Genomic DNA, 25,000 nt, shown 5'->3' with positions numbered 1-25,000 from the left:
AGCTTTCATTGCTCTATTTGAATGATTATTCTACATGATGACCAATATACCAAACCTAAATTGTCTATATCCTTCTTATAGTCATTGTTTCTTTTTATTTATTTTGTCAGGAAAGACCTCACTAAACTCGTACCCACAATTAGGGGAAAGCAAAACTGAGGATACACCTAAACAAGGGTCAAAACAGAAACAGGAAAGCAGTCAAAATTTAAAATAATCACATATAAACTAACAAAAGAAAGGAAACAGGTTATTTACTATGTGGAATATTACTTCTGTATACACACACACACACACACACACACACACACACACACACACTTTTTTTTTTAATGTCCAGGCACCCATATTTAGTCAAGCTGACACACAGAATTAACCATCACAACACCCCTGTCCCCTTCCCTAAATAAGGCAGCAACCTTAGCTCCTACAAGATCCAATTTAATTTAGACTTCAGTGGTAGTGAAATACAAGAACCAGAAAAGAAATGGAATTTCAAGAGCTCTGTAAATGCCTCTATGAGGCGTACAGGTAGATGGAGGCCCCAAGTCAACATACTGTGCTGCGTTCTGTCCTCAGCAGGTCAGTTGGAGAAAGCACGGACGAAGTTATAGTAGTCGATCTTGTCTTCTCCATGAGAGCACATCCTGATGAGCTCCTTAATCAAGCAGTCATCAACTAGGAGTTGGTAAGAGCCACATATTTTAAAGAACGTCTCCTGTCCACGTATCCTGAAGCTTCCTTGTCATAGATCTGGAAGGCCTCGCAGATGTTGTCCCTACATGGGTGATCTTTCAGTTGCTTCTGGATAGTGTCTATCAGGGCCTCCAGGTCCTGCACACCCGGGTCCTCTTTTGCTTGCTGGCCATCCAATTCTGGTGCAGGAGCCTCTTGCTTTCGAATGTGGTTCTGAATCGACAGGAGTGCTTCTGGTGAATACTGGGCAGCGTTGCTCTCCACGTATTTCAAAACGTAGTCATCTGTATCAAGGATGACGAACCGGTGACCAAACACCTCAATCACAGCGCCAATGAAGAAGTCACTGGGGCCACAGTAGACAGGGTTTTCCACCAAGGAACCTGGTTTGACAACTTTAGTTCTGCCGAGATACTTGCCCCCAGTGATACCAGAATTGCGAACTGGAGGCTCAAAGATACTTATCCTGTCAGTGGCTAGAAAATAAGACAAGACAAACCGGTGGTCTTTGTCTTCTGGGATGGGGGATTCCATTGTGGCCAAATAACGCAGCACCTTGTTCTCGTTCATCAGCATTTTAATAACATCTTTTTTGGGAGCTTTTGGAATGAGAGCAAAGCAATTTTGAGCAGAGTCTTCAATTAGGACAAAACCATTATAGAGAGGCAACTCCTGTTTCATAGGAAGTGGTTCCTTCTTGCTCATATCAATGCGTGGTAAATCAGAGATTTCAAATTTTTCTTGGTAATACTGCCGAGTAAATGGATCACAATCATAAATGAAGAAAGTGCTCCCAAGTATAGTGAGCGGCTTCCCAACGATGAAGTCTTAGGCTGTGTACCATTCCAACACCTCCTTATCGGAGATCTCCAGCACGCACTGAAGGAAGTTCTTTGCATTCTCTACCAAAACCTTGGGCATGCGCTGGCGGTTCATCAGGAGGGGGAAGGGATCTTGCCCATCATTCCGTTCGTGGACCTCTCGAATTTCCACTGTGTCATCCATAAGATAGTAATGAATGATGTAGGTCTGACATTCACCCAACATGCTGTCTGTGTCATCCCAGATGGCATAGAATCGAAGAACCTGTTTGTCAAAGGTGAGAAACTGCTTGAGTTGATCAAAGTCCATTGGGGTCACATATTTACGGAGAGGCTGTTTCCGGAGTTCAGTGTAAGGATCTAGTGCCATCTTCTCTGGGGGATTTAGCTCAATTCCTTGAATTTCCAAAAATACCTGTGTGAACTTGTCACAGTCAACAATGCGGAAAGTTTTGCCATAAATTGTGATGTTTATTCCTCGGTTTAGGTCTTTCCAATGGTAATGGTCTCCCCGGTCATTCTTGGCGAGGCGCTGGCGTTGGATTAACTTTCCTTGAGGGATCCCAGAGTTTTCCACAATAGGCTCTACGACAGACATGCTGTCATCTTCCAGATAGTAGTAAATGTGCACTTGGCGGATCCTGTAATGTTCCTCAGTTGACATAGGAACATCTTCTTGGAAATAGGCATCAAATTTAAGCACCTTTTTGTCGAAAGCCACATACACAGGAACAAACTCTGCAGGCGGGGCCTGCCTGGGCTGGCCATATGTGAGGATTGGGACCATGTTGGCCAGCTCGTCCAGATCAGCCTGGGACAGCTGGTTGACCTGGAGCCTGTCCCCACCAATCCCAACTGTTGGACGTCGAACAACTGCATAGCCATTCCTGTAGCCCAGCATCTGGCGTCTATGAATGCTGTTTTCGTTAAGTCCTTAAAGGACGTACCTGGGAGAAAGGGCAGGCCATGCACTGGGTTAGACACCATTGCAGCCGCTCTCGCCACCGCCACCCGGGTCGGGTTTGGTTCTCCCGGGTTGCCAGGGGGACCAGCGGCGTTCTGGGCTGCACGGCAGCTCCATGGTAACGCTAAACACGCCGAGCGCTCGCGGACACACACACATTTTTTAAGAGGCTAAATAATTTCCCCCAGTTCAGCCAGCTTATCAGTGGTATTTTGTTTTATTCCAAAAAATATCACTTCATCACTCAACCTCAGGAGGAACATCTCACAGGCAAAACTTAACTTACTTAAAACTCTTTGGAATATCTTTTGTGCATTCTAATATTTTCTGCCACATTATAAGGTGGTTTCTCTAGTAAAATAGATGGGAGCAGGCAGAAAAACCGCTGTTTGGCTAACCTGCTTCTTGAACAGAGCAAGACTGAGAGATCTTGCTCAATAGTAAGAGAGGCAGACACCTGAGAGCCCTTAAGGATCACTCAAAGAATGGGGGAAGGGACTTCCCTGGAGGTCCAGTGGCTAAGACTCCACATTCCCAATGCCGGGGGCCCAGCTTTGATCCTGGTCAGGAAAATGGATCCCACATGCCACAACTAAAGGACCCATGGGCTACAACTAAGACGTGGTGCTGCCAAATAAATAAAAATCAATAGTTTTTTAATTAAAAAAAGAATATTCCATTAAAAAAAATGGGGAAGCAGCTCAGAAAACTGTAAAGGCCTTGTAAATACCATTATCCATGTATAATTTGCTCTTGCCCAAGCACCCTCTAAGCAACAAGTAGTGAAATTTCATCTTTCCAATGGGGTGGGGAGAGGGGACTATCTTTGCGGCCTCTGTCTTTAAGAGGAGAGTAAAAAGCAACTACCATTTGCAATGTTATAGTGGAGCCAGGGCCACCGGGACAGGCCATAGTAACAAGGAGTAGCCAGTGAACCAGGAAACAAAGAGGGACTATTTAAAACCAAGATGTGGCCTTATTGACACTAATAGGAGCCATGTGGACACAATGCTTTGCTGTTGTGATAATAACAATAATAGTCATATTAGTAATACTTTATCATAAGTGCTTTAGATATAGTCTTATCCTCAAAACAACATTGCAAGGTTAGCACCAGCATTTTGCCATGAGGTACAATGAAGTTGAGAAATGCAAATCCACCCAGCACGGATGGAGCTAGACTCCTCTCAGGTCCTGGGCTACTTGATTTCTCCAAGTCCCTGCTTGTTACACAGTCATACTAAGCAGAACACATGAGTTATGTGTACCGTTTCACTTAGCACATGCTAGGGCACTCAATACATTTTAGCTCCCTGCTTCCTGCCTGTGAATTGCCTGCTGAAAAGAAAGTTCTTGGTTCGATTGTCAGCTGTCTTTATTAGCATCCTATTGCTGCCATACATTTCATGTCTTTAAACAACAAAAATTTATTATCTTGCATTTCTGGAGGTCAGAAGTTCAAAATCAATCTCACTGGCCTAAAATCAAGATGGTGGCAGGACCAGTTCTTCCTTGAGACTGACTGTAGGAGGGAATATGTTGCTTTTTCTAGCAGCCAGAGGCTATCTGCCTTTTTTGACTTGTGGCCTCTCATCACATCTCCTTTTCCTCCCTCTGTCATCACATCTTCACAACTCTCACCTTTTTTTGCCTCTCTTGTTAAACCCTGTGATTGCATTGGCCCACCTGGATAATCCACGAGCACTTCCTTAACTCAAGATCCTTAATTTAATCCCATTGCAAAGCCCCTCTTATCATTTAAAGTAAGATGTTCACAGTTTCTGAGGATTAGGGTGTGAACATCTTTGAGGGGCCATTATTCAGGTTATCACACCACCTGGGTGACCACTGGGTGGTCAGGCTGTGCTGCAGGATAGAGTATAACGTGAGTGGAGCCAAGGCTAAAGGGCAGTCATGTCACCCAGAGAAGAAATCAGTGCGTGATTTGAGGTCACTGAGAACAGACAACACACACACCAAGCTCAAGTGGCACAGCATTTATTCATAGCAAGAGGAGAGAAAGTATGCATAAGATCCAGCTCCTTGCAATGTGTCAGGCCCCAGGGCCAGCTGATCCACTTAGCAGCCAATTCAGGGAGCGTGGTTGCACGCCCTCTATTTTGTGCTGTAGTAGAAGGACCCAGACTCTAACCCCACACAGGTGGGCTCTGACTTACAGAAAGCTGGGAGTGTGCTGAGGGCACTGACACAGGCACTTAAGAAAAACAAAGGAGCACACGGAGAGTCTGAAACAGGGAACTCTATTCCCATGCAAGTTGATAAACCCAGCACAGGTGAATGGGCTCTTGGGAAAGCCCATCCGTATGTGGCTGAAAGACCGCATGCTCGAGGCTGCCTTTCCCAGTACACTTTTTGATCCCCTCCACCAGGAGCTGGTTTGGGAGCTGCAACCAGGAAGGATAGGAAGAGGGAAATTGCCAAGATGGTGGAGTAGGAAGACTCTGAGCTCACCTCCCACGCGCACACCAAAATCACAACTATTTACAGAACAACTGTGGATGAGAACAACCTGAAGACTAACAGAAAAGATCTACAACTAAAGATATAAAGGAGGATCCACAATAAGAAGCTAGGAGCAGCAAAGGCATGGATGGTGTTATCAAGACCCACACCTCCAGGTAGGCAACCCACAAACAGGAAGATAATCATAATTGGAAAGATTCTCTTGAAGGAGTGAAGGGCCCAAGCCCCACATTGGATTCCTTAGCCCCATCCTGCACTGAGAAGATGAGCCCCTTAGAATACCTGGCTTTGAAGGCCAGCAGGGCTGACTTTCAGGAAGGCCAGAGTGCTATAGAAAACAGAGACTCTGCTCTAAAAGGGAGCTTGCACGCTCCAAGATCCAGGGCAGAAGCACCCCTTTAAAGGGAGCCTGGGTCAGACCCACCCACTGATCTTAGAGAGTCGCTGGAAGCAACCAAAACTCCTGGAGACATAGATGCAGGCAGCAGCCTTTTGTGGAGTTCATTCTACCGTGAGGACAAAGGTGCTGACTGGCACCATTTTAGAGTCCTTCTTCTAATTTTTTTAGCACCTGGGACCCAGCCCCCCACCAGCCCATCTGCACCAGACCTGGGAACCCCCCAGGCAAGCAGCCAGTAAGCTGCAGTTGCCCTAGGCCCCTGTCAGTCCCCTAGTTATGTCAGGACCCTGCCTTGCCCACCACCAGGCCAACACTAGCCCCATATCAGCCACACAGGGAGATAACAGCCCCAGGACACACCTGGGGTCCTACCTACCTAGGGGTGCCAGTCATAGAGCACACACTTTGGATTTATTTATTACATGAATTTTCCAACAGATATAAGTGTCTTGAGAAAAGATTTCTTGTATAAATCTGCACAACGGTAAAGTGCTGGCAAGCACTGGCCCTGCTCTGCCCTGAGAAGGAGCAAAAGCAACTCTGGGGGTGGAGGGAGGGAAAAGAAGCCTTATCTCACAGAAAGCTAGCTCCCATAAAGAGTTCCTTAATCACCAGCTCAAGGAAATTGGCTTCAGTTCAGTTCAGTCGCTCAATCATGTCCGACTCTTTGCGACCCCATGGACCGCAGCATGCCAGGCCTCCCTGTCCATCACCAACTCCCTGTTTACCCAAACTCATGTCCTTTGAGTCAGTGATGCCATCCAACCATCTCATCCTCTGTTGTCCTCTTCTCCTCCTGCCTTCAATCTTTCCCAGCATCAGGGTCATTTCAAATGAATCAGCTCTTCACATCAGGTGGCCAATGTATTGGAGTTTCAGCTTCAACATCAGTCCTTCCAATGAACACTCAGGACTGATCTCCTTTAGGATGGACTGGTTGGATCTCCTTGCAGTCCTTGCAAGGGAGTCACAAGAGTCTTCTCTAACACCACAGTTCAAAAGCATCAATTCTTTGGCGCTCAGCTTTCTTTATAGTCCAACTCTCACATCCATACATGACTACTGGAAAAGCCATAGCTTTGACTAGACGGATCTTTGTTGGCAAAGTAATGTCTCTGCTTTTTACTATGCTGTCTAGGTTGGTCATAACTTTCCTTCCAAGGAGTAGGTGTCTTTTTATTTCATGGCTACAGTCACCATCTGCAGTTATTTTGGAGCCCCCCAAAATAGTCAGCCACTGTTTCCCCATCTATTTGCCATGAAGTGATGGAACCAGATGCCAGGATCTTAGTTTTCTGAATGTTGAGCTTTAAGCCAACTTTTTCACTCTCCTCTTTCACTTTCATCAAGAGGCTCTTTAGTTCTTCACTTTCTGCCATAAGAGTGTTGTCATCTGCATATCTGAGGTTACTGGTATTTCTCCCTGCAATTTTGATCCCAGCTTGTGCTTCATCCAGCCCAGCATTTCTCATGGTGTACTCTTATGATGCATATAAGTTAAATAAGTAGGGTGACAATATACAGCCTTGATGTACTCCTTTTCCTATTTGGAACCAGTCTGTTGTTCCATGTCCAGTTCTAACTGTTGCTTCCTGACCTGCATATAGATTTCTCAGGAGACAGGTCAGGTGGTCTGATATTCTCATCTCTTTCAGAATTTTCCACAGTTTATTGTGATCCACAGTCAAAGGCTTTGGCATAGTCAATAAAGCAGAAGTAGATATTTTTCTGGAACTCTCTTGCTTTTTTGATGATCCAGTGAATGTTGGCAATTTGATCTCTGGTTCCTCTGCCTTTTCTAAAACCAGCTTGAACGTTAAAAGAACAGTTACCACTTGAAGATACCAAGTAGACTAGCAAGTCAATCCCTTATTCTGAAATTTTGGCTTGATGGTTTAATTTTCACAACATTTTACAATTTGTTTCAGTCTTGGGAAACTTCGAGCAATCCCTATCAAGATCTAGCTGAAGAAATTGCCAGATGAGAAACAGTGACAAGGTAAAGTCTTGTTTCTGTTTTTTGCTTCCTTTCAACTCTCCAGGGCTGCCTTCAGTTCAGTTCAGTTCAGTTCAGGTGCTCAGTCGTGTCTCTTTGCAATCCCATGGACAGCAGCACCCCAGGCTTTCCTGTCCATCACCAACCTCTGGAGCTTGCTCAAACTCATGTCCACTGAGTTGGTGATGCCATCCAACCATCTCATCCTCTGGGCTGCCCTAAGTGGGCTCTAATCCTGCACCGTGGCTTCCTTGGTGGCACAGTGGTAAAGAATACGCCTGCAGTGCAGGAGACTCGGGTTTGATCGCTGGGTCGGGAAGATCCCCTGTAGAAGGAAATGGCAACTCGCTCCAATATTCTTGCCTGGAGAATTCCATGGACAGAGGAGCCTGGTGGGCTACAGTCCATGGGGTTGCAAAGAGTCAGACACGACTGAGTGATTAAACAACAGCAGCAATCCTGCACCACCTTCATGTCAAAAAGCTCTATCCTCTAAAGGAGGGAAAAAAATGGCTTCTCCCTTTTCCCGCACCCACATAACCTCTGTGTCACTCCACTTCATGTATATTCTGTGAAATCAGTGAAAAGAATGGTTTCTGGCTTGCATCCTTGGAGCCAAACTACTTACTGTGGACATACGCAGTACACAAATTACACAGGGAACTATCTTGTAATAACCTGTAATGGAAAAAAAGCTGAAAATGAATATATGTGTCACTTTGCTGTACACTTGAAACTAGCACAACATTGTAAATAAACTCTGCTGCAATAAAAATTTTAAAAGAAAGCCCTACCTATGCTCATCCATGCTGGACAATAATGGTCACCAACATGTGAAATATTTTAAAATTTGGAATAGATAAACAGAAATCTCAGAAATCTTCAATAGATCTTGAAACATCTAAGGAAAATCATGGGAAATGCTTTTCCTGCCTAGATGGATTGATGGGTGATGTGTATGTAATTGGGGGAGATGAAGCTTACTACCCAAGACCTCACTGAGAACCTCAAGGAAAAAAGTCTAAATGGACACCTCAAGTACCTTTAAAATTCTTCTGGAAAATGCCCCCAAGACTATCCTCTGGTCTCCACCCTATCCTACACTTCACTACAGCATAAATCAGCTCAGTTAGGCTTCTCTCCTCCTCTGCTCCCCAAATCCCCTAGACCCTCCCAGTTCTGAACCCTTAGGAGCCTCTCAGTTAACTATCCCCTGATGCTTTTGAACTGTGGTGTTGGAGAAGACTTTTGAGAGTCCCTTGGACTACAAGGAGATCCAATCAATCCATCCTAAAAGAGATCAATCCTAGGTGTTCATTGGAAAGACTGATGTTGAAGCTGAAACTCCAATACTTTGGCCACCTCATGCAAAGAGTTGACTCATTAGAAAAGACCCTAATGCTGGGTAGGATTGGGGGCAGGAAGAGAAGGGGACGACAGAGGATGAGATGGTTGGATGGCATCACTGACTCGATGGACGTGGGTTTGGGTAGACTCTGGGAGCTGGTGATGGACAGAGAGGCCTGGTGTGCTGCAATTCATGGGGTCACAAAGAGTTGGACACGACTGAGCAACTGAACTGACTGAACTTAGACTCCAGGATCCCATACACCAGGTTGCCTCATAATAAGTTTGAGCCTTCAAGGCATTATCTCTAAAATCTCAAAACATTTTGGAAGAACCACTCTGGAAATAATGGACTCAGTGCCTGGAAGGTTTGATCTTCATAGTTGGAAGCTAGAAATAGTCAACATGAAGTAGCTCCATCCTCAGGCTAAGCCTAGGATAGAGGATAGAGCAACCGCATTATCAAAGAATCTGAATCTAACAAGTTGCAATGATTCTGAAACTTGAGTAAGTGTAACTGGGAGCAACTTGGCCTTTACATGTGAAGTAATTTTTGTTTTTACAGATTTAATTCCACAGGAACTTAGATATAATAACATATTAATACTCGATAATTATAGAATATTAAAGGCAGAATTGGTTTGCCCTGCTGGGACTTATGCATTTGAATCTTAAACATACCATTCATTTAGTTACTGGTGATGGACCAAATGGTGGTTTGAATGAAATTTATAGACAGAACATTGCAGATTCAGTAGCTGACTTTTCCCCTCCTGTCTCTTAAGGGACTTTTGTTCTTCTCTGAAGTAAAGCTAAAATCTTCTAAAACCTGAGAATAGTCACCATAGAAATATGAACAACCTCAAATTGAAAAGGAACAAACAATCACACATAAGGTAAGTGTTTTATAACATGTTAAGAAATGAGTGATTGTGAATAATTGTAGGCCAAAATAAGCTGACAATGTATTCATAGTGAGATGTATAACAAGTGAAAGAAAATTGGGAACATCCTATCATCTCTTTTAAAAATATATATATTATTTATTTTTGGCTGTGCTGGGCTTTTGTTGCTGGACTCAGGCTTTCTCTAACTGTGAAGAGCTGGGCTACTCTTTGTTGCAGTTCATGGGCTTCTCATCACGGTTGTTTCTCTTGTTGCGGAGCATGGGATCTAGGGCACTTGGGCTTCAGTAGTTGTGGCACATGAGCTTAGTTGCCCTGTGGAGTATGGGACATGTGGAATTTTCCTGGACCATAGGCTGGACCTGAGTCCCCTGCACTGGCAGGCGGATTCTTTACCGCTGTACAACCAGGCAAGTCCCTATCATCTTACTGTTTGTATTAATGGTATTATTGTTTTGGAATCATTTTCTTTTTATAGTTAGGTAAAAACTATTAGCAATAATATTTATTTTGTTAAAAATCAAGATTTTGTTTTCAACATAAAAGAAATGGAAATAAACAATTATAGAAAATAATTTAAGTAATAACACAATACTGTTAGAACTGAATTTGAAAAATCAATATAAACACATGCCTTAAGAGGAAGCAAAATGTATCTTTTCTAGGATAATCCACTAAAATTATTTTCTAAAACTGGCATCCCAGATGGACTACAACTACTAGGTATATTTAGTATACATGTTATGGTTTATAATACCATATTTCCACCAAAACAAACCAGGGCATCTTGGAAAAATAACCAATTCCATGCCTGGGCCTAGAAAAGTTCAAGGGGCAGAAGACAGGGAAACTTCCCAAGGTCATCCTGCATAGGTGCTTTAAAAATTTTTTTTGTTTTTTTTTTCATTTTGATAGAATTTCTGTCTTACAGAGAAGTTGCAAGATTATTGCAAAGAATTCCTGAATGCTCTTCATCCCAGTTTCCCAAATGTTAACATTTTAGTGCATTTGCTTCACTTTTCTCTCTCAATATCTATTCTGAAATATTTGAAAATAAATTTGAGGCATGATACCTATTACCATTAAATACCTTTGTACATTCTTTTGTATAATCACACAATAATGAAAACCAGGAAATTAACACTGATACAATTTTGTTATCTAATATACAGATCTTATTCTGATATGGCAAGTTATTCTGATAATGTCCTTTATAACAAATGAAAATCTTGGATCATGCATAGCATACAATTATTATGTCATTTATGTCTCCATTAATCTGAAACAGTTCCTCAGATCTCCTGTGTTTTAGGACATAAACATTTTTAAAGTGTGCGGGCCAGTTATTTTATGGAATGTCCCTCAGCATGGGTTTGTCTGACTGTCTAACCATGGATTACTTGTCTTTGTGAGAAATATCACTCAAGTGTTGCTGTCTTCTCTGTGCCTCATACCAGGAAGTCCATGATGTTGCTTTGTCCCTTTACTGATGATGTTGACTTTGGCCAGTTGTTTAAAGTGGTGTGGTAAAAGTTCTTTTATGTATGTTTCTTCTTTATAGTTCAGTTTCCTTTGTTGGGGGTTATAAACGAGACAACTAAGTCATATTTTTTAGTAACTAAAAGTAAAAAAAATCAAAGTATTCTAGCAGAGATTATATGTGAGAAATTATTATATAAACTGGGAAAGCACTTAAATAAATGTAAAGGATTGTTATCATTTTTAATAATTACTCTACTTTTAACATTTCCCAAGAAAAAGTTATTTAATGTGTGAAAGAGTAAACCACTCAGCTTTTTCACCTGGATTTTGTCAAGTAAAACAATCACGTGAAAGTAGCATCAGTCCAAAGTCAAATGCCCTAGAACTCTTGATGAAGGTTAATTTCTATTTTTCTCAAAGTCTTATGTTTTGCAACTCATTCACTTATACCTTAGACAAATTCCCTAGAGTCTCTGAGTTTTAATTTCTTTTTCTATAAGAGAGAAAAGAGAGAGAGAGAGAAAAAAAAGGGGGAGGGGAGGGAGGGAGAGAAAAAGGGAGAGGCCCTCAGGTTCCAGAAGAGTTGGGAAGAACAGATAAAAAGTACAAGGCACTGAGTGTGATGCATAATATTTGACACGTCACTGGTGAAAAAGAAGTCAAATTATTGTGGAAGTGGTTCCTATTCTTAGGTTCTTGTGGGTCCCTGTAAGATAGGTAGGATAAGCATTTGTTATTATCTCCATTTTAGAAGTGATAACTGTCTCCAAGATGACCTAAATCAAACTAGACATGGGGCTCATGCCTCCTTCTGGGTTACTATTTTATTGTTGTTTCTTTTACATTATGGCCATGAACTTTGGTGTTTAAGAAATTCATGTCACATTTGATGCAGATATGGTTTTGTTTACATTTTTTCACAGATTTCACTCAGATTAAAAAGTGATCATACAGGGAATTCCCTGCTGGTCCAGTGCTTAGAACTCGGTGCTTTCACTGTCATGGCCCTGTTTCAATTTCTGGTTAGGGAACTAAGATCTGCAAGCCATGAGGCATGCCCAAAGAAAAAGAGAAGTGATCTTGCAAAAGATAATAATAGCCTCTACTTCTCTATTTAATATAAATTAAACCATTTTGTTCACTTATCATCTGCATTGAAAAGAAAGTTCTCAATACCATGAGAGGTGACCTGAGTATGACTGCAAAACAAAGTCATATATCAGCATTGGAGGTACTAGCAGTAAATAATCCTCTAATCTGAATTCAGGGGCATTCTCAACAGTCATACTAGCAGAAAGTACAGCAACATTTCTGTTACCCAGAGCAATCTCCACTTGACTAGTAACCATGAAGATATGTGATTCATTCTGCTGAAAATATATTAACTTGAAATATCACCCAGGAGAGACCAGTGAGTATGTTTCTGTGGCATTCCACTTTCTAATTGCAACTTCACTTTTATCAAACTGTTTCTCACATCTAGATCTTTAACTTATAAATACAGTTGCCAAAACGTGAAGAGAAATTTATTAGTTTTCTTTGGTTGGCCATTTTCTTTGGTTTGGTGTTACATAATCCAGAAGTGAAAGAGAATTAGAACATTGATAAATAGTTAAACTTCAATTGTTTAACAATTTGAAAAAGGCCCAATTAGTACGAAAGAATTCTCATAGGAGGCTCTCAAGTCAGTGTCTATTCCTGGAACTTTCCCCACCTCAGGAAACCCAGGAGCAGGATAGCAAACCCACCCAATCATACCACTTCATTCCTATCCCCCATGGCACACTCTCCCCCACCCCCCACCCCCACCTCTCTCTCTCTCTCTCTCCCTTTGGCTCTGCTGTTTCCTGACTCATTCCTTTTCTTGTGAAAACAATCGAGCAGCAACTTTAAAAGTAAAGGTTAGATGCTGACGACCTTAAAACAACTTCTGAGAGAAAACTTGTATGTAAAAACATATATGTAAACTTATATGTAAATGTTTTTCTTCTTATATGTAAATGCAGGGTTTTTTTCTTCTTTAGCAACACAAGACTGTTGTTATTAGGATTCCAGATTAATTTAGACTGACTTGCTTTTCATCACCAAGGCTAGCCTGTAATCAAAGTGTAAAATGGAAGCAGTTTTGTTTCATTTCCTCCCTTACAAAAATATGTTTTCTGTTTGACTCTGATAATTATTCACAGGCATTCTTCAGGTATTCAGATTGTGTAGATTTTTTTAGTCAATGGCAAAAGCACTTAGACAAACTCATTCCAGGTCCAGGAAGCCTAGAGAGTTTCAAATAAGGTAAACATGATGAATCCAAAGAGATCATACTGAGACACATTATAATTAAATTGTCAAAGGTTAAAGACAAGGAGAGAATCTTAAAAGCATCAAGAGAAAGACAATCTGCATGTATAAGGGAATCTCCATATAACTATCAGCAAACTTTTTAGCAGAAAATTTTCAGGCCAGAAGACAGTGGCAAGAAATATTCAGAGTTTTTGAAATAAAAGAAACTGCCAACAAAAAAAATACTATATTCGGCAAAACTGTTTTTCAAAAATGAATAAGAGATAGGCTTTTCCAGATTAACAAAAGCTGAGGAAGTTCATCAACATTAAACCCATCTTACAAGAAATACTAAAAGGAATTCTTCAATTTGAAATAAAAAAGCAACAACATGGTAGCATAAGAAAGAATGCAAAACTTGTTGATAAAGATAAATATATGGATAAATACAGAATATTATTGTAATGATGGTAGATATTAATAACTATAACTTTAAGGATGTTAATGGGCACACAGTACAAATAGGTATAAATTGTGGCATTAATAACCAAGTGCATGTGGTACAGGATATGGTTCTGGTGGCTCAGATGGTAAAGTGTCTGCCTGCAATGTGGGAGACCCGGGTTCAATCCCTAGGTTGGGAAGATCCCCTGGAGAAGAAAATGGCAACCCACTCCAGTACTCTTGCCTCCTGGAAAATCCCATGGATGGAGGAGCCTGGTAGGCTACAGTCCATGGGATTGCAAAGAGTCAGAGACGACTGAGCGACTTCACTTTCACTTTCACTGTGGTACGGAGAGAAGTAAATGTGTAGAGTTTTTATATGTGATTGAAAGTAAGTTCTCATCAACTTAAACTTTATAAGACTATGGTAAGCTCTATGGTAACTATAAAGAAAATACCTATAGAAGCTACACAAAAGAAAAAGAGAAAGAAATCAAATCATATCAATATAGAAAATAAATGAACTATGAGAAAAGCAAGGGAGAAAAGATGAAAGAACTACAAAGCAAACAAAACAACAAAATGGCAATAATAAATCCTTTAACAATAATTACATTAAATGTACATGAATTAAACTCCCTAATCAAAAGACACAGAATGACTGAATGGATATAAGAACAAGGTATAACAAAGTTGATAAACTATCAACAAGGAACTCACTTTGGGTCTAAAGACACACATAGACTGAAAGTGAAGATATGGAAAAAGATATTCCATGCAAATTATAACCAGAAAACAGCATGAGTGGCTATACTTTTGTCAGAAAAGATAGGGATTAAGTCAAAAACTGTCACCAAAAAAAAAACCGGTCACAAGAGACAAAGAAAGATGTTATATAATGATAAAAGATCAGTTCAACAGGAAGATACAATCTCCTTTCAATATCAGAGCCCTAAGTATCTGAAGCAAACATTGACAGAACTAGAGAAGAAATAAACAGCAATACTCTAACATTATAGTATATAGAGATTCAATATCTCACTTTTAATAATGGCTAGAGTAGCCAGACAGAAAAATCAACAAAGAAACAGTGGATTTCAAGAACACTATAGACCAAATAGACCTCACAGATGGATATAGAACATCTCACCCACAGCAGTAGCATATACATTCTTCTCAAGTGTTCACAGAACTTTTTCGAGGATAGATCACATATTAATCACAAAACAAGCAGACAACTTATCTAATTCCACAGGTTCATAGCTGTAAAGGAATTTTGCTTCAGGATGAATCATACCTCAATCTCACCCATACTTGATTTAGATATTTAGATGAGATTTGGGATTTAGAGTTGATGTTCAGAGGCAAGACTTTGGGGCTGTTAGAATTGGAGGGTGAATGTATTCTGCATGTGAAAGAACATGAATTGGGGGAAGCAGAATATTATGGGCTGAATTGTGTGCCCCCAAAATTCATATGTTGAAGTCCTAACCCTTAGTGCTTCAGAATGTGTGTGTGTAGATAAGACTTTTAAAGATTAAGTTAAAATGAGGCATCATACTATGCCCTAATCCAATCTGACTGGTATCTCTATAAGAAGAGAAAATTTAGACACACGGACACCAGATATGTGTATGCACAGAGGAAAGATCATGTAGGGACATAGCAAAAAGGCAGTCATCTGCAAGCCCAGGAGAGAAGTTTCAGAAAAAAATCAAACCTGCTGATATCTCAGTCTTTGAGCTCTAGTCTCCAGAACTGTGAGAAGATTAATTTCTGTTGTTTCAGCCACCCAGTCCATGGTGTTTTTTTACGGTAGCCCTAGTGGACTAATACAGGAGTCTACTGTGGACCTCTGTCTCACCATGTGACCTTATCAAGACCCTCCTGCTCTCCAGGCTTTGGTTTCCACATCTGAAAATGACAGTTTGGATTCGATGGAATATGAAGCCATCACCTTCCCTGGTGGCTCAGACAGTAAAGACTCTGCCTGCAATGCAAGAGACCCAAGTTCAATCCCTGGGTCAGGAAGATCCCCTGGAGAAGGGAATGGCAACCCACTCCAGTATTCGTGCCTGGAGAATTCCATGGACAGAGGTACTGTCTGTGGGGTCACAAAGAGTTGGATATGACTGACTAATACTTTCACTTTCAATTTCAGAATTATCATTGATTTTGATCTGATAAATGTTACTGTGAGAGGATAATCACTAGACAGGTGTGTTTCTGTTTTTTAATTTGACTTCCCATTGTTTCTCATCTCTAAAAGCAGAGAGGTTATAATTAGGTGCATGGGTCTAAAATCCCTCAGCATCTGTACTTATTTGCCAGGCCTGCTATAACAGTATCACAAAGTTGATAGTTTAAACAACAGAAATTTGTTATCTCATAGTTCTGGAGGCTGCACGTCTGAGGTGTTAACAGGATTGGCTCCTTCTGAGGGCTGTGAGAAAGAATCTGTTACTGCCTCTCCCCTAGCTTCTGGAGTTTTGCTAACAGTTTCTGGCATTCCTTGATGTACAGAAGCATCACCCTGATCTCTGTTTCTGCCTTCAGCTTCATGTGGCATTCTTTTGTATGCATGTCTGTGCCAAATGCCTTCAGCACCAATCATTGGATTAGGTTGTGTGTTAGTTGCTCAATTGTGTCTGACCCTGTCCAACCCATGGACTGTAGACCACCAGGCTCCTCTGTCCATAGGATTTTCCAGGCAAGACTATTGGAGTGGGTTGCCATCTCCTCCTCCAGGGGATCTTCCCAAACCAGGGATCAAACCCATGTCTCCTGTGTCTTCTGCATTGCAGGCAGACTCTTTACCCGCTGAGCCATCAAGGGCCCACTCTAATGACCTCATATTAACTTAATTACCTCTGCAGCGACCCTGTCTCCAAATGAGGTCACATTCTGAGGTACTGGGTATTAGGACTCCCCCATAAGAATTTTGGAGAAGGTAATGGCAATCCACTCCAGTATTCTTGCCTGGAAAATCCCATGGACAGAGGAGCCTGGTAGGCTGCAGTCCATGGGGTCGCTAAGAGTCGGACAGGACCGAGCGACTTCACTTTCACTTTTCACTTTCATGCATTGGAGAAGGAAATGGCAACCCGCTCCAGTGTTCTTGCCTGGAGAATTCCAGGGACAGGGGAGCCTTGTGGCTCCCCTGCCGTCTATGGGGTCGCACAGAGTTGGACACAACTGAAGCGACTTAGCAGCAGCAGCAACATAAGAATTTGGGAGTGAACACAATTCAACCCATAAATAACAGCAACCCTAATGGCTTACCTCCCATCTACCAAAGAAATGATTGCAGAGAATCTTTCAGGTCAGCCTCCTGCCATGGTTCATCTCACATCCACGTGTCCATCCTGGGTTCTCTGGCCTGCTGCTTTGTGTCTATTACCTGATTCTCTCTCTCTCTGAAAGCTTCAGAGTCAGTAACAACTCAGTCCGTTTGATAATCATCTTTACTCTCCATTGGAGCTTATGACAGTGCAGGTGCATGTTTTCCCCCAGCCTCCCTTAGATCCATATTCTTAAGCCCACGGACATGCCCATTTTCAAAAACCCATGTGGGCCAAAATTCCCCACCTGAGTCAAAACTCTAGATCCCACCATCCCAACCGCGTGCTCATCTGAGAGGAGGGTGTGAACCTGAGAATTCACAGATCCTGAGAAGGAAGATTTTAAAATGACCTCTAAACAATAGGCAGATTTAGGCAAAGGAGAAACACCTCAATTTGTAAAAACATGTATTTTGTCATACCCTATCTCCTTCCTGTTGTTGTGTCACTAAGTCCTGTCCGACTCTTTGCAACCCCATGGACTACAGCATGTCCACCTTCCTTATCTTTCACTATCTCCCTGAGTTTACTCAGATACATGTCCATTGAGTTGGTGATGCTATCTAACCATCTCATTCTCTGCTGCCCTCTTCTCTTTTTGCCTTCAATCTTTCCCAGCATTAGGGCCTTTTCCAATGAGTCATCTCTTTGCATCAGGTGGCCAAAGTATTGGAGCTACAGCTTCAGCATCAGTCCTTCCAATGAATATTCAGGGTTGATTTCCTTTAGGATAGACTGGTTGGTCTCCTTGATGTCCAAGAGACTCTCAAGAGTATTTCCCAGCACCACAGTTTGAAAGCATCAATTCTTCAGTGCTCAGCCTTCTTTATGGTCCAGTTCTCACATCCATACATGACTATTGGAAAAACCATAGCTCTGACTAGACAGACCTTTGTTGGCAAAGTGATGTCTCTGCTTTTTAATACACTATCTAGATTTGTCATAGCTTTTCTTCCAAAGAGCAAATGTCTTTTAATTTCATGGCTACAATCAACATCCACAGTGATTTTGGAGTCTAAGAAAATAAAATTTGTCACTTCTACTTTTTCCCAGTCTATTTGCCATGAAGTGATGGAACAAGATGCCATATCTTAGTTTTTTTGAATGTTAAGTTTTAAGCCAGTTTTTTCAGTCTCCTCTTTCACCTTCATCAAGAGACTCTTTGTTTCTCTTCACTTTCTGCTGTTAGAGTGGTATCATCTACATATCTGAGGTTGTTGATATTTCTCCCAGCAGTCTTGGTTCCAGCTTATGCTTCATCCAGCCTGGCATTTCACATGATGTACTCTGCATATAAGTTAAATAAGTGACAATATACAGCCTTGACATACTCCTTTCCCAATTTTGAAGCAGCCCATTGTTCCATGTACAGTTCTAACTGCTTCTTGACCTGGATACAGGTTTCTCAGGAGACAAGTAAGGTGGTCTGGTATTCCCATCTCTTTAAGAATTTTCCAGTTTGTTGTGATCCATACTGTCAAAGGCTTTAGTGTAGTCAATGAAGCATAAGTAGATGTTTTTCTGGAACTCCCTTGCTTTCTCTGTGACCCAACAGATGTTGGCAATTTGATCTCTGGCTCCTCTGCCTTTTCTAAATCCAGCTTGAACATCTGGAAGTTCTTGTTTCACATATGGCTGAAGCCTAGTTTGAAGAATTTTTATCATAACCTTACTAGCATGCGAAATGAACACAATTGTATGGTGATTTGTACATTCTTTGGCATTGCCCTCTTTTGGGAATTGAATGAAAACTGATATTTTTCAGTCCTGTGGCCACTGCTGGGTTTTCCAAATTTGCTGCTATATTGAATGCAGCACTTAGACAGCATCATCTTTCGGGATTTGAAATAGCTCAGCTGGAATTCTGTCACTGCCACTGGCTTTGTTAGTAGTAATGCTTCCCAATGCCCACTTGACTTTGAGTTCCAGGATGTCTGGCTCTAGGTTGAGTGACCACACCATCATGCTTATCCAGGTCATTAAGACCTTTTTTGTATAGTTCTTCTGTATATTCTTGCCACCTCTTTTAATCTCTTTTGCTTTGTTAGGTCCTTGCCACTTCTGTCCTTTATTGTGCCCATCCTTGAATGAAATGCTCCCTTGATGTCTCCAATTTTCTTAAAGAGATCTCTAGGCTTTCCCATTCTATTTTTCCCTCTACTTCTTTGCACTGCTCATTTAAGAAGGCCTTCTTACCTCTCCTTGCTATTCTCTGGAATGCTGCATTCAGTTGGGTATATGTTTCCCTTTATCCCTTGGGTTTTGCTTCTCTTTTCTCAGCTATATGTAAAGCCTCCTCAGACAACCATTTTGCCTACTTGCATTTATATTTTTCTTGTGGATGGTTTTGGTCACTGCCTCCTGTACAGGGTTATGAACTTCTATCCATAGTTCTTCAGGCACTCTATCAGATCTAATCCCTTGAATCTATTAATCACTTCCACTGTATAATCATAAAGAATTTGATTTAGATCATACCTGGATGGCCCAGTGGTTTTCCCTACTTTTTTCAGTGTAAGCCTGAATTTTGCAATAAGGAGGTCATGATTTGAGCTACAGTCATTTCCAGGTCTTTTTTGTTGCTAACTGTATAGAACTTCAGTCACAAAGAATACAATCAATCTGATTTTGGTATTGATAATTTGGTAATGTCCACCTGTAGAGTTGTCTCTTGTGTTGTTGGAAGAGGATGTTTGCTATGACCAGTGTGTTCTCTTGGCAAAACTCAGTTAGCCTTTGCCCTGCTTCATTTTGTACTCCAAGGCCAAACTTACCTGTTACTCCAGGTATCATTTGACTTCTTAGTTTTGCTTTCCAATCCCCTATGATGAAAAGCACATCTTTATTTGGAGTTAGTTCTAGAAGGTCTTGTAGGTATTCATAGAACCATACAACTTCAGCTTCTTTGGCATCAGTGCTTGGGGCATAGACTTGGATTACTGTGATGTTGAATGGCTTTGTCTTGGAAATGAACTGAGTTCATTCTATTGGTTTTGAGACTGCACCCAAGTACTGCATTTCAGACTTTTTTGTTGACTATGAGGGCTACTTCATTTATTCTAAGGGATTCTTGCCCATGGTGGTAGATACAATGGTCATCTGAATTAAATTCACCCATCCTGGTCCATTGTAGTTCACTGATTCCTAAGATGTTAATGTTCACTCTTGCCATCTCCTGCTTGACCATGTCCTATTTACCTTGATTCACCTACCTAAAATTCCATGTTCCTATGCAATATTGTTCTTTACAGCATCAGACTTAACTTTCACCACCAGGCACAACAACAACTGAGCATCATTTCTGCTTTGGCCCGGTCACTTCATTCTTTCTGGAGCACCTCATAATTGCCCTTCATTCTTCCCCAGTAGCATACTGGGCACCTTCTGACCTGGGGAGCTCATCTTCCAGTATCATATCTTTTTGCCTTATTATACTGTTCATGGGGTTCTTATGGCAAGAATACTGGAGTGGATTGCCATTCCCTCTTCCAGTGAACCACGTTTTGTTAGAACTTTCCACTATGACCCATCCATCTCGGGTGACCCTGAACGACATGGCTCACAACTTTCCTGAGTTATGTAAGCCCCTTTGCCATGACAAGGCAGTGATCCATGAAGAGCATCTTCTTCCTAGCAGGCTGTTTGTTTTGTTTTGTTTTTTAATTAGAGGACAATTGCTTTATACTATTGTGTTGGTTTCTGCTGTATATCACCATGAATCAGATATAAGTATACATGTATCCCCTCCCCCTTGAACCTCCCTCCCACCCCACCCCCACTCCACCTCTCTAGGTTATCACAGAGCACCGAGCTGAGTTTCCTGTGTTATACAGCAGCTTCCTACTAGGTATCTATTTTCACATGGTATTGTATACATATATCAATGCTACCCTCCCAATTCGTCCCACCCTTTCCTTCCCCCACTGTGCCCGTTAGTCCATTCTCTACATCTAGCAAGCTGCTTTTCATGCTCTCAGAGACTTGGATGTAGAGAGTTCTGCAAGTCAACAGCAGTCATAAACAAGAAGGAATGTTACTCAGGCAAGAAGACCAATTCATATTCTCTCAGCCTTTTGGAAGCTCTGGTTTAAGAATTCATTCACTCCACTGGGAAAGCAGAGTTTTCATTTTTCACTTAAGGATGTTGGTGCACTGAAGGAGGGGAATTCAGTAACATATGTAAAAAAAAGATGATTCCTTCAGAGAAAACTGATCCCTACATAAATGTTCCTTGATACTCAGTATACCAAGGCACAATTAGAAATGACATTTTCCAGAGCCAACACTGAGGTTGCCAGGGTAACAGCAGTTTTTTTAATGCTACCTAGAGAAGTATGACATATCATTGAAGGAGCAGCAGGGTTCCTTGAGTTTGGCCTGAGGTGCTGGAGTAAACCTCACCTCCCTGTCAGGGTTGTTGCAGGCCCATTCAGTCAGCAGCTATCTCCTTTTCCCCTGGCCCTTACATCTGTTTTATGTTATCTCTGTTTCATGCGGGGTCAAGCTGGTCTCACAGTTTAATGCCTGTCAACTCTTTGAAGTTGCTAAAGAGAATTCCTTTGCACAAAAGTATGTAGATTTGCTGAAAATGTCAAAGGGGAAATGAACAAGATGAATTTGCATTGCACAACTCCTCTTACTCCTCATCTCATTTTTTTTTAAAATCTCTATTAGGTATTTCTTTCTCCAATATTCCTTCTTTAGCTGTTTTAGCCACCAAAAACTTGACCCATGGACTTTCTGCTCCCTGGCCCAGGTTTACTGGCCACTCTTTCTGTTTCTCCCGAATCCCTCCTCACCATTGTCCCACCTCCCTTCTATTAATATTTTGTGGAAGAATTCAGCTCTGTCTTTACTCCTACACCCAAAGTTGCATAATCCAAACCATCATGAGATTCGGGAAAAGTCCTCTGTTACATAAAGGGTAGAAACACTCTGTGTTATTTACTCCCTAGCCCCCGGTAGGCCCTCAAGAGCCTAGGGTTAGTAGGCTCCTAAGGCATCATCTTTCTATGGTCACCACTGAGTGTCCAGAGGCTACAGATGTCCTTTCATTCAGAATAGCTGGGAACATCTTTCAGCTCTCCGAATCTCTAATAGTTATTCAGCTCACAGCTCCCTGGTGGTTTTTCTTTCCTTAATAGTAGTTCTTTGTCTAGCCTCATGAAACTGCATCCAGGGAATGAGCAGGCTAGGACATAGAGACCAAGGGACCACTGTGTAGGTTTTTCCATGTAGCTCCCTTCTCCCTGGTGGTACTCAGCTCAGGGAGGGGGCCATGCTGTACTTGGGTTTCCCCTGTTTGTGCCACAGTCTCAAAAGTGCCTCCAGGCACAGAGCTGGGTGATCTCTGAGTTCACCTTGTTTGTTTCCTTCTTTCAGGGATCACTACAACTCCCTGTTGTTCAACATCTGAAAATAGTCATTTATGCATGCATCCAGTTGTTTAATGGTAGAAAGATGGGCCGAGGACAAGTTACCCCATTGTGGTTGGAATAGAAGGTTTTATTAATTTAAATCTACATTCTATCTGATTTGAGCATACACTCCTGAGATTTATAGTAACCTTTAAAAACCTACAAGTGCTTCTGCTGTCTCTCTTTTAGATCAAAAAAAGGGTCCTGGTTAAGTACCCTAATTAACTTGTAGAAATAAATTTTTCTTCAGTGCAACAAGTGGTAGTCAAGGTGTTTAGGCTCTCTGGGGATTTTGTACCTGCATTTCTGTGCCAGCCTGAACAAGGTCAAAGTGAAGAGGGAATCCATAGGACCTGGACTCCATCTTAGACCTGTTTATGCTGATCATGCTTGGCTACCTCTCTAATGGACTCTAAACTCTATGCTTAGTGCCTATGGAAATGACAATAAAAGGATAAGACCCCCGCCAGACAGGGAAACCTTGAAGATCATATCCAGGTTACTCATCGCCTAAGAGAAAACATACACTAATCACCCCTGTCTCTGGACAGGCCATAAATTTTTCTGTACCTATTGGAGTGTAACCTCAGGCTTATTGATTATTGGCCAATTGTTTAACTGTTTGAACACATAACACATAAATGATGAGATTATTGTGATTGTATTTACCCTTCCTTTGTTTATGTAAGTCTCAAGGAATTTGGGGTGGTGAGTTCGGACATGTACACATGGGGTATAAAAGATTTCACAAATGCTGGTCAGGGTCCTTGGCTAAGAGAAGACTCTGCCTTGGGCCCGCCGATGTAATAAACTGCACTCCACTACCTGCATTGTCCTTCTGAGTGAGTTTGTTTCCCAAAATGCTTGCCTACAACAAAAGTATTTAATGAGACCAGTAGTCCACACCCTTTGTAGCGACCCTTAGATTTAAGATCCCAATGCACTCCTTGCTCAGTAGATTTCCCTGAGTATTACTGTTCACTGACTCTCACTAGGAAGTGAGGCTGAATTCTGCCACTAGAATTTATTGAGTTTACCTGAAGTAAACTGTTTATGAAAGATGCAGGTTGAACCCATTTTTGAAAGAACAGAGTTTGGAGTTCATCAAGCTAACAAGGGCAGCTGCAATGACCATTGCTGGTAAGTGTTTGTTTGTGTAGCAGAGTGCTAACTGACCCTTGACATCATTGTTACCTGGAAGGCAGGTTATGAGAAGAGGAGAGTTCTAGCCCTGAACTCCTAAACATTAGAGGTTCCCCAAAAGAATCTGATTTCTGTAATCAGCCAAACATGCTTAAGTCAGTTCACAACACTCATTAGTGCATAGAACAGTTAGAAGTTTTCACTTTCGCTTAGATCCCCTGGGCTCCATGAATCATAGATGAATTAAGGCACTATTCAAGGCAGCAGCACTATTTTCTTCTTACAATTCTATCATGGATATGTGGGGGTTGTGGATATCTCTGACTAATTTCCAGGCAGGTGCCCTGGACAAGTCCTCTACAGACTCATTTTCTCTAGCCGTTGTCTTCTGCCTGAGGTAATACAATCAGAGGAACTAATACGTAATCATCTGTAGACTCAGGGGAAGTCACACTTTTATCTTCACTTTATTTGGAATTCTTGCCTCAGTTATCACCCTTCACTTACTCATCTGTACTCTCCAATCCATAACACCTGTTTTGTTTTTAAAATACTGTTTTGCAAACAAAATTTGGGAATGCCTGACTTTCAGTTTTTTCAGTAGATAATAGTAGTCACTGAAAAAGGTTGCAGTGAGTGAGGGTCATAAACTCCATGCAACTTTGCTGCCAGGTTATAAATGAAAGCCAAGTATCAGATTGTAGCCAATTTACATATCCTAAAAACCTTCATTTCACCAATGAAAATTCATTTCTATCATTTGTTAGGCTAGTTAATCAGCCATTATTTTCATCAAAAAATTTCTAATATTTACTATGCCAAAACTGTTTTTTTTTCGGCCATGCCGTGCAGCATGTGGGATCTTAGTTTTCTGATCCCACATCTGCTGCAGTGGAAGTTCCGAGTCTTAACCACTGGACCTCCCAGTAAGTGCCAAGAGAAGCATTTGAAATAATCACTTCTGGAGTTTAAAATGTTGGCTGATCAGCAATGTCGGCTGTGGCCCATTCTTTTAGGGCCACAGATTGAGTCCATGCTGAAGTTAAAGTGCAAGTGCAGATATCATTACATATTTTCAGACCCAATTATAAGTATTTCTATTGTAAAGAGCTGTGCTAAATAAAGCTCAACAGGTTTGAAGCCTCTTAAGACCTTTACAATGCTATCTATGCACAGTGTAAATTTCCAAAAGGATAATGGGGAGGGTGGTGGTGGATCCAGTATGCAGTGTTTCCTAAACTTAGCTGACCATGGAAACCTTTTTGATAGTGTAGCTTGTGAAA

The 25,000-nt window shown here is 41.5% G+C and overlaps 1 pseudogene across 1 annotated transcript; it reads right to left on the bottom strand.

Annotated features, from left to right (window-relative positions):
* Window positions 1-425: 425 nt before the first annotated feature.
* Window positions 426-2,550, bottom strand: LOC145538616 (EF-hand domain-containing protein 1 pseudogene; annotated as a pseudogene). The gene has a single exon (XR_014077097.1). The product of XR_014077097.1 is annotated as an EF-hand domain-containing protein 1 pseudogene (transcript).
* Between the last annotated feature and the right edge of the window lie 22,450 nt (window positions 2,551-25,000).

This window comes from Giraffa tippelskirchi, chromosome 2 (assembly GCF_054371585.1).
Source record: "Giraffa tippelskirchi isolate mGirTip1 chromosome 2, T2T-mGirTip1v1.2.pri, whole genome shotgun sequence".
Taxonomy (NCBI): domain Eukaryota; kingdom Metazoa; phylum Chordata; class Mammalia; order Artiodactyla; family Giraffidae; genus Giraffa; species Giraffa tippelskirchi.
This window is presented reverse-complemented; position numbering and strand designations above follow the sequence as displayed.